The sequence below is a fragment of the Otolemur garnettii genome, unplaced genomic scaffold, assembly GCF_000181295.1.
Source record: "Otolemur garnettii isolate 467f Iridium unplaced genomic scaffold, OtoGar3 scaffold00002, whole genome shotgun sequence".
Taxonomy (NCBI): Eukaryota; Metazoa; Chordata; class Mammalia; order Primates; family Galagidae; genus Otolemur; species Otolemur garnettii.
Window position 1 is genome coordinate 3,226,270 of NW_003852397.1, and position 9,072 is coordinate 3,235,341.

A 9,072-nucleotide genomic window follows, 5' to 3' on the forward strand; every position below is an offset into this window, starting at 1 on the left:
CACTTCTCAACAATTATTTGTTATTATTACAGTTTAACATTATAAAATTAACAAAAATAATATAAACTCATATTCTGGCGAAATAGCCACATGGCAGCCGAAAACTGTATATTCCCTTCCTGTTCTCCTGCCCGTTGGTGCATTCTTTCCAAAAATCGAGACTTTTTTAAAACACTGCAGGAAGTGGGGCAAATTGTTAAGAAGTGGGACTGTCCCGCCAAAAGTGGGACAGCTGGTCACCCTGCACGAGCTCTCTCATGCTTGTTAGGAGAGCTAAATCCCTCATCATGCCCTTTTTACCAAGGTGTTCCATTATTGAACTATACAGGTATTTCTTATAACTCTCACTTCTCCTAGCCATAGGCTATATGGGTTGCTACACAAAGGACACAGGTTTCCATCTCCAAAACATAGAACAGTCTATTGTCTGTTTACCTGAGAAGCATATAACTGCTTTTGCTTACATGACTGAGGAAGATGATTGAACCCTGACAATGACACTACAGGCACCATCTCATTCCTCTGCTTTGTCTTATCGTACTTTGATCTTAAACTGAAGTTAGGAGGGTGTCCAGAATTTTTATAAAGATACAGGCCCCTCTGTGAGATTGTTATCAACAGAAATCCAGAAAGTCCTTTGTGCAAAAAGGTTTGTGCAAATTTAAGATAATCAGACACAAGTTAGTTCATTTGTTTGAATCATACAAGCCTTCCCCAAGGGCTTCATCTTGACTTATACTTTAAAATGGGCCTAAGGAATTTCTAGTCCCCTTAGCGTTAACTTATCTGTGCTTTAGTCTCAGGACCCAGATTAACAGCAATATTTTTACTTTTCACCAAACTGAATCCTTTTTTAGAGTGAACTCAGGCTTTCATGGGTTTCATTCTCTCTGGGGGTCTCCATTCTACTCAGCACCGAAAACCTGAGACAGAACATGGTTATATCCTGGGGTTCTGCCTCTAGACTTACCTCCCAGGCTAAAATCGGCGTTCTCTAACTCTTCCCCAACTCCCTTTTCTCAACGGTGTTCGACCCATTTGGAATTGGGTCTCTCAAGACTCCATTTACATATATTTTGGCCTTAAAGGAAAGTATGAGGTAAGACAATTACGTTGGAAAACTCATCCTAGAAAAAATGCTATAGATCTCATTGCCAAATATCACCATGGTCACCTCTGAAGTACCCCCCTTGGGAAGCTCTGCACCCATGGCCGTGCCTAGTCCACTCTTCAGAGCAATTTTGGAAATCTCTTTCTGGAATGGCCATCAGAGCTGTCGTCCTATGAGGTCTGACAATTAAGCTCAAGAACTCATCCCAGAAAAAGTGTTGTGGAGGGTGGACTAGGTGCTCTGTCTGTGCCTAGCTTCCCAACGGGAGTACTTCAAAGGTGACTGGAGTGAAACTCAGCCAGTTGGGGTCCAGTGATCCTCTTGCCTCAGCCTCCTGAGTAGCTGGCACTACAAGCGTCCACCACAACGCCCACCTATTTTTAAAGACGGGGTCTCGCTCTTGCTCAGGCTGGTCTCAATTTACACCAACTACCTACCTAGGTAGGCAGACCCTTTCCTAGGATGAGTTCACAAACTAAACTGTCCGACCTTGTATTAACTCTGAGCCTAAGATGTTAAAGGGACTGAGCTAGGCGAGTTGCTTTTAGCCTCTGCACGATTGGCATTTGAGGCCACATAATTCTTGGTTGTGGGAGTCCAGTGTTCTATAGGATGTTAAGCAGCACCCTGGCCTCTACCCATTAGACGCCATTAGTATCCTCCCCCTCCTTCAGGCACACTGCTATGACAGCCCAAAATGTCTCCAGATGTTGAGAATGTTTCCCAGTGGGGGGCAAATCACTCCTACTTAAGATCTGCTGTTTGGTGTGAGAAGCCTCTCTCCCACGGCTTTTATGGAACTCTCTGCCAACGGCTGGACCTTGTTTAACCTGCAGTGACTCTGTTCTTGCAGAGTTTCAAGACACAACATACTGAGCATTCACCAAAACACAGACCTTTCAGTAAGGGCTTTCCACATGTTACTGCATTAGATCCCAGCAACAGCCTAAGTCAGGACGATTGTGAAGGGCCCCTATTTAAAAAGGAGGAAACTGAGGCTTGGCAAGGGAGGCGACTTACCCTGAGACACCTGCAGAATCGGTGGCAGAGCCAGGAATGGGGATGTAGTGTCCAGAGCCAGCCTGTTGACTGCAGAGCCCTTTTCTGCAGACAGTGCAAGTGACAGGTTGGGATTCATAACACTGGGCAAAACAGACTTGGGGGGTTGAATGCTTTCTGAAAACTCAGTCTGTCTGAGCCTGTCTCCTTTCATTTCATATGTTTTTATAAACACCAGGGGAATAATAATCATTTGAACAGTTAAGTTGATTTCAGATGGTAAAATCTACTTTTTTTCAGTTGTGAAATTATATCTTGTCGCCTGCCACCCTCACTAGACAAGGTCCCTCCACGGTTACCGCTCTTCTCTCCTGCTGGTGTTCAAGCCCCATTACCTGCACTTGTATTTTTCTTTTAATTCCAAATAAGATTGCATTTCATATTTCAGATATTGCTCCAAGGAACAATAATGGGGAATTTTATAGCCCAGATGCTCAAAAGGAAACCAAAGGAATCAAAAAGAGAAGGAAGAGTGGAAAAAGAAAACCGATAATACAAATATTTTCTAGATTTGAAATAAAGCTTGAAAAACCACAGTGCTTTGCAAAATATCACATTCAATTGTTAGTTTAAAAAAAAAATTTTTTTTTTTGGAAGTGCTTGCTCTTGACCTTGTAAACCACACCCCAGTGTTGGGGCCTCAGCCTTTAAGCTCAGGCCCTACTAATGTGATAGAAAGGTATTAGGAGAATTTTTTAAAAACACCAATAATCTTTCTCAATGCAGCAGGTGACCACAGCTGGTCTGACTGTTCTCTCAAAAGCTGAGCCCAGACATTACCTAACAAATGTGATCAGTGTAACCTGGTTTCTTGTACTCTCAATGAATTCCCAGCAAAAATAAAATAAAATAAGCTGAGCCCAGGCTCTGAAACAAGGAACTAACATTAAGACAGTAACTGAGTTAGGCCAGGTGCTGTGGCTCATGCCTGTAATCCTAACACTGGGAGGCCAAGGCTGGTGGATTGCCTGAGCTCACAAGTCTGAGACTAGCCTGAGCCAATGTGAGACCCCCCCCCCCATCTCTAAAAATACCCAGGCATTGTGGTGGGTGCCTATTGTCCCAACAACTCAGGAAGCTGAGGCAGGAGAATCACTTGAGCCCAAGAGTTTGAGGTTACTGTGAGCTATAATGCCATAGCACTCTACCGAGGGTGACAAAGTAAGACTCTTGTCTCAAAAAATAAAAGAAAGAAAAAGACAGTAATTGAGAAGAGCCAACCTACCTTGGGATTACCTGTGCTGGGGTTCAGAACATATTGGCCCCAAACAGAGCTCCTTGGCATTGAGAAAACAGCAGAAAAAGGAAGGTCACTCTCACCTTCCCCTTCCTCCCTCTTCTCTCCGGAAGCAGATCATACAAACTTTGTGGGGAGGTGCCCCCCTCATACCTGGCAGAAAGGAACAACTTTATCTCTGGAGACTCAGGGACCCAGAGTCACCTGAACAAACCAGCTTCACTAAATCCCCGGTGTACTGCCATTAGGTCATACCCCTTCTGTCCAGTCACACTGCACACCATTCACTTCATCAAACCGAGCATAAAAATTCATGGGTTTACCTCTTCCTTTAGGTCTTTACTTCTTAAAGTTCCTATATGTAAAATCTATGTTAAATACACTTGTATGCTTTTCTCTTGCTAATCTGTCTTTTGTTATAGATGCCCCAGCCATGAATGCAAGATGGAAAAGATAAATATTTCTTTTCCCCGACACCTGGCAGCCTCCCAACGTGGCTACAGGCCGAAGCCATAGCAATCCTGCTATCTAGGATTTCATCTAGGATCTCGGTTAGAACCAGCACAGGGAATAGATGTGAATTGTTAACAGAATAATGTGACAATTTAAAATCATATTTAAAATTTGAGAGCAAAGGGTTAACAGTTTTACCCCCAGTTCCCCCTGTTCTTTTTCAAAACCAGGTATTAGGTATTACCTTTTCTGACGTTCGCTCCAACCTGCCTTTGCTTTCCTCATACTTTGTAAAATGGAGATTTGGAATTTGGGGGAAAAGGGGTATGAGAATTTTTTTCTTTCTTTTTATTTCAAATTAATACAGGGGAACACATTTTTAGGCTTCACTGTTCTCACTTCCAAGGTAAAGTTCAAATCGCAGTCGAGCCCCTCACCCAGGGGCGTGCTGAACACCCTCACACGTGCACATTAGGTGAGATCCCACCAATCGCCCTCCCCCCTCCCTTCTACCCGCCTCCTTGTTAGACTATATTTGTGTTTTATTGTTCGTGTGGTCATGTAATTGTTTATACATACCCACACTGTAGTGGACAACTCTGGGGATTTTTATATGCTTAAAGTTTGGTAGAGCTAAGGGGTTTTTAAACTGCAGATGGCAACCCTGTAGAGGTTAATAAAATCAGTTTGGTAGGTTATAAGCAGCATTTTGGAAACAAACATAACAAACAGAAGACTAGAATCCAACAGCAGGTCCAGCTGGGAGCTCTGCAGTGTGCAAAGGTCCACCTTGAGACCTGGGTGGAAAGGCATCCTCCCTAGGTCACCTTTTGCCACCATCAGGCTTACAGGCTTGAGGAAACCTAATTTCCATTTTAAGAACTCACTAATCCAATTGTGACCCAAGCTTTTCCTACGCATCTAACCAAATCTGCCTATAAACAAGTGTGTTTCTTTCCACCACAGCCTTCTTCCTCTACAGGGATGCAGATGGAATAAACGAGCTTAGAGCAGTTTTTTCTAATGTGAGTTCTTTCAAAAAAGCCTTCCTTCCAAAGTCAAATATTTGAAAACCACTCTGTGCTGTCCTCTCTTGCAGACTCCCAGAGCACATTAACGTCTCAAAGAAAATAGTCAAAAGACGGGGCTTAATTTTGTTTAACCTGAAACACCCCAAACGCCTTTGACCTTGGAGCCCTTTATTAACAATTCCCCTCCCCTCCTCTAAGCCCTCAGCCTGACACCTGCTCCCTCTGGCTTGACACAGGGTGTGGTCTTTACTCCACAGCCCCTAGGAGGTCCCCACAGAGTTCTTCACAGAGACAGGAAGGAAGGTTTGTCTAATTGCCTACTCTGCAATTGGAGGACTTTCAACGTGGGAGATCCCGTGGTCAGGATCTTGGACTTTTACTTAGAGAGGAGGATTTTCTATTCTAAGTTGATTTCTACAATTGCCGCTTGTGGACTTAAGTTGAATTGAATGGAGCAGTTGGTCAGTTGATCACTGTGGGCAAAGTCTGTTTACTGGTTTTTAGATTCTGTTTTCCTTTTCCTCTTTCTTCATGTAGGTGCTGCAAAGCGTGACTGAGCACCTGCCCGTGTTTGCACAGTGCCAGGAACTCAGCCATTCAGGCACTCTCCTTTTTTTTTTTTTTTTTTTCATGTTCAAATAATAGATAAGCCACGCTGGCCAGAACTGAATTTATATGTCATTGCAAAATAGTCAACACTCCAATCTGTCCATTAGAAACAGGTGCCAAGTGAGGAAATGTTTAATATCTTCCACGTGGCATGGACTCTGTCAGACTGTGCTTCCAACCAAACCCAGAGTTTACACGATTAAATCATGGGCTGAGAGTCACCCTTTGGTTTCAGGAGTCTGGCCATGGGCTGGCAGCCAGGTTCTAGGCAATCCCTTCTTCCTGTCCCTGGGTCTTCAGTGCCACCATGCTGCTGAGCTAGGGGCCACTTCTGGGGGGGAAACTGAGTTGTAGTTTCCTCCAGAGTTAGGTGGCTTGGCTGCTTGGAAGCTGTTCTTTTCAGCTAACTTTGTCATTTCAGAAACCCTGCAGCAGCTGTTTCTGCGCCCAGTAAAAGGCAAAGGGACACACCCACTGACTCAGGGACAACTGCCCAGGGCCCAGATTTCTTCTCTGCCCAGGCTTCTCTCCCCCTCACCTCTCACTTTTCATCTCTTCTTCTGTGAAATTTCTACTTATTTTCTGCCTGCATTTAAACAGCTCCAACCAAGGAAATAATGACAGATGTGTTACTTTTTAAACTGATGGGTTCCTATCATCATGTCACCAAATTTTGCACATCCTTGCCCAGTAAAGCTTGGCTTTCTAAAGGCTCCCTTTGTTGGTTTTAGCAATAAGTGCTGGCTCTAACTAGGGACCAGATAGTCCTGGACTCTCCGTACCAGACACAATTCTTACCCTTGTGCTTATGTGCTAATAAGGGAGACAGATAATAAACAAGGCAAGAAAATATGTAGCAAGTTAGTTACAAATGCTCAGGAGAGAAAATGCATCAGGGAGGTGGGATAGGAAGTATGGAGGCAGTGGTCAGGCTGAGATTCTAGATGGGGTGGCCAGGGAAGGGCCCCCTGACAAGACGGTATGTGTGCAAAGAGCTTGAAGAAGAGTAGGCGAGAGCTGAGTGGGAGAAGCATGTTTTAGGCAGCAGGATTCAGGACATACTCCCCCCAAATATGGCACCTTAGCATTCAAGGAAACAGCAGAACCAGAAAGCTCACTCTCATATTCCACCTTCTCACCTGAACCCTAGAAAGACCAGCCTAAACAAGAGTGAGACCCTGTCTCTACTAAAAATAGAAAAATTAGCCAGGGGTGGTGGCAGGTGCCTGTAGTCCCAGCTACTCAGGAGGCTGAGGCAGGAGGATCTCTTGAGCCCGGCAGTGTGAGGTTGCCGTCTGCTAGGCTGCTCCCAGGGCATTCTGGCCTGGGCAACAGAGTAAGACTCTTTATCAAAAATAACACCTAGAAAGGCTTTTTCGGGTCTTCCCCTGAAGTAGGTCATTAAGACATTTCCTTACCAAGGCCCCAAGCCATGTATTAAATACATTTGTGTACTTTTCTCTCGTTAAACTGTCTTCTGTTAATAGGAGCCTCAGTCACAAACCTAAGATGGGAAGGAAAGATATTTATTTTCCCCTACATAGGCCAAGGCCCTGGGCTGGCAATGTGCCCAGCAAGGTTGGTGTGGAGGCAGCAGTAGGGCTGCTGTGGAGATGCGTGTGCATGGAGTGCCCAGCGCTTTGAGAGCACTCGATAAGCAGCAGCAATAATTACGGGAGTCCCTCAACACATGGTTATGGTTTGATTGATGGAAACAGGTGCATAGTTATCTGGCAAAGGGGGCCCAAATCTATTCCTTGGCCTCAAGCAGAGTAATGTTTTCTTAGGACTCTGACCTCTAAGCGTGACCCCAGCATTCCTAACTTTCCTCCAACAGAAGAGCATAAGGTCATTGCCCAAACAAAAAAGATGTTGATGAGAGGATTTCCTTTGCCTACCACGGGGCAATCGTTTTCCAAGTATAAGAAGTATCAGCACCACCTGGCTTCTGTTAGAAATGGAAATTGTCAGGCTGCACCCAGATCTGCAGAATTGCAGACTCTGGGAAGAGACTCAGCTATCAGTGTTCTAATGAGCCTTCTTGGTGACGGTGTTATACGCTAACCTTTTAGAACCACTGCCTGAAGTTTCTGCTTCGAGGTCTCCTGGGGAGACTTCCTTAGGTCACTCAGTGATTTCCTTTGCTCTCTATGGAACCATGTCACCAGAAGGACAGTTATGGTTGCTGTTATTTTAAGTTCCCTGAGATACCCTATAGCTCTCTATGACTATTACTCCCAAGGTCTCTAGAGACAGCCCATCTGCTGCCCTAGACTGATGTCACCAACTCCTAGATCCACCCCGAGGACTTCCTCTACCCTGGTTACTTCCTCCAGCATTTTCAAAAATGGCACTGACCGTAACCAAGTTCACTTTTCTACCACGTGCCCCACAATAAGTCAAAGTGCTAGGGTAAAAAAAGCGACTGTTTTTCAGAGAGCCAGCAAACGGAGATGGTGAACTACTGTCTCAAAGAACCATCATAGAAGGAACTTTAGGATCCCTTTCATCTTAAGGAAAGGGGAAGGAGAGGTTTGGTTGCAAGAGGTAACTGAGTATAACAGACATATCTGGGCATCAGTGAAAAGGAGGTTGTAAAACTTCTTTGCTCTTGATGGATGAAGATGAGGGTGTTCCTACAAATTAACACAGCATCGTTACCCATATGTATACTCTCCTTACCTTCCTGAGAGTGAGTTTGGAAAAGGCATGGTTGTCACCTTCCTCCTCCCCATGTGCAGAGCTCAGCAGTAGCACTTAACCTGCGATATCACCGCTGGGGCTCAGAAGCAAAATGGAGCTAGTCACGGCACAGTTACATGACAACCTCTGAGAGTTATTTTGAGTTGTTATTATGGAATTAAAAAAAAAAACACAATAACAAACTTTAAGAACTAAAATAGGCCAGCTTTAGATTTCCAGGTAAGACACAGCATTTATTTTTCACCCTGTCCCAGGAAGACGTTATCTTGCTGTTTGCTGTGAATCAGATAAGGCATGATAATGCTCCAGGAACCAGGCCGCTTCCAGGAATGTTTCCAAGATTGAGAGGCCGAGTGACCCAACTTTTCCATAGAAAACAGTGCAGTTGACTTACAAAAACAACTATACTGATCCTCCATTGTAATGACAGGGGAAGGGTAGCTTGAGGGCAGAAGGGGAAGGAGGAGATCTTTGGAAACTGGGTTTTGTTGCTGCTCAGTTTGAACCCTCTGGTAACTTCTGTTAGCCTAAGCAGGCATTGTGAGGTTAACCTATGGCTCTTGTTTACAATGTAGATTCCTGGGGCCCTAAAATAAACGCTTCTAATGCAAGCAGTCCTTCATATTTTGGAAATACAGGAAAGATATAGTCTAAATACCTTCACAGAGAAAGTTCTTTGTGATACAGGAGTTGCTACCTTTCCAGAACAATCTCTTACCGTTCTCCTTTTACCATGCAGAATAATATCTGTTCTTGGTTCTTGGTAGTCTTTTACAGATTTTATAAGGTTTTTTTTTTTCCTGTTTCTAATTTTCTCAGAAATTTTATTAGGAAGATCTGCTTAAATGTATTAAAAATATTCTTAGTAT

The 9,072-nt window shown here is 44.1% G+C and overlaps 1 long non-coding RNA gene across 1 annotated transcript in view; it reads right to left on the reverse strand.

Moving 5' to 3' along the window:
- The window catches only part of LOC111725081, a 13,362-nt gene extending 5,057 nt beyond the window's left edge, over positions 1 to 8,305 (reverse strand). The window contains exons 1-2 of the long non-coding RNA XR_002773234.1: positions 8,183 to 8,305; positions 3,396 to 3,560 (exon numbers count right to left, since the gene is read on the reverse strand). This is a non-coding gene — a long non-coding RNA (uncharacterized LOC111725081). The remainder of the gene's footprint in view (positions 1 to 3,395; positions 3,561 to 8,182) is intronic.
- Positions 8,306 to 9,072: the final 767 nt, after the last annotated feature.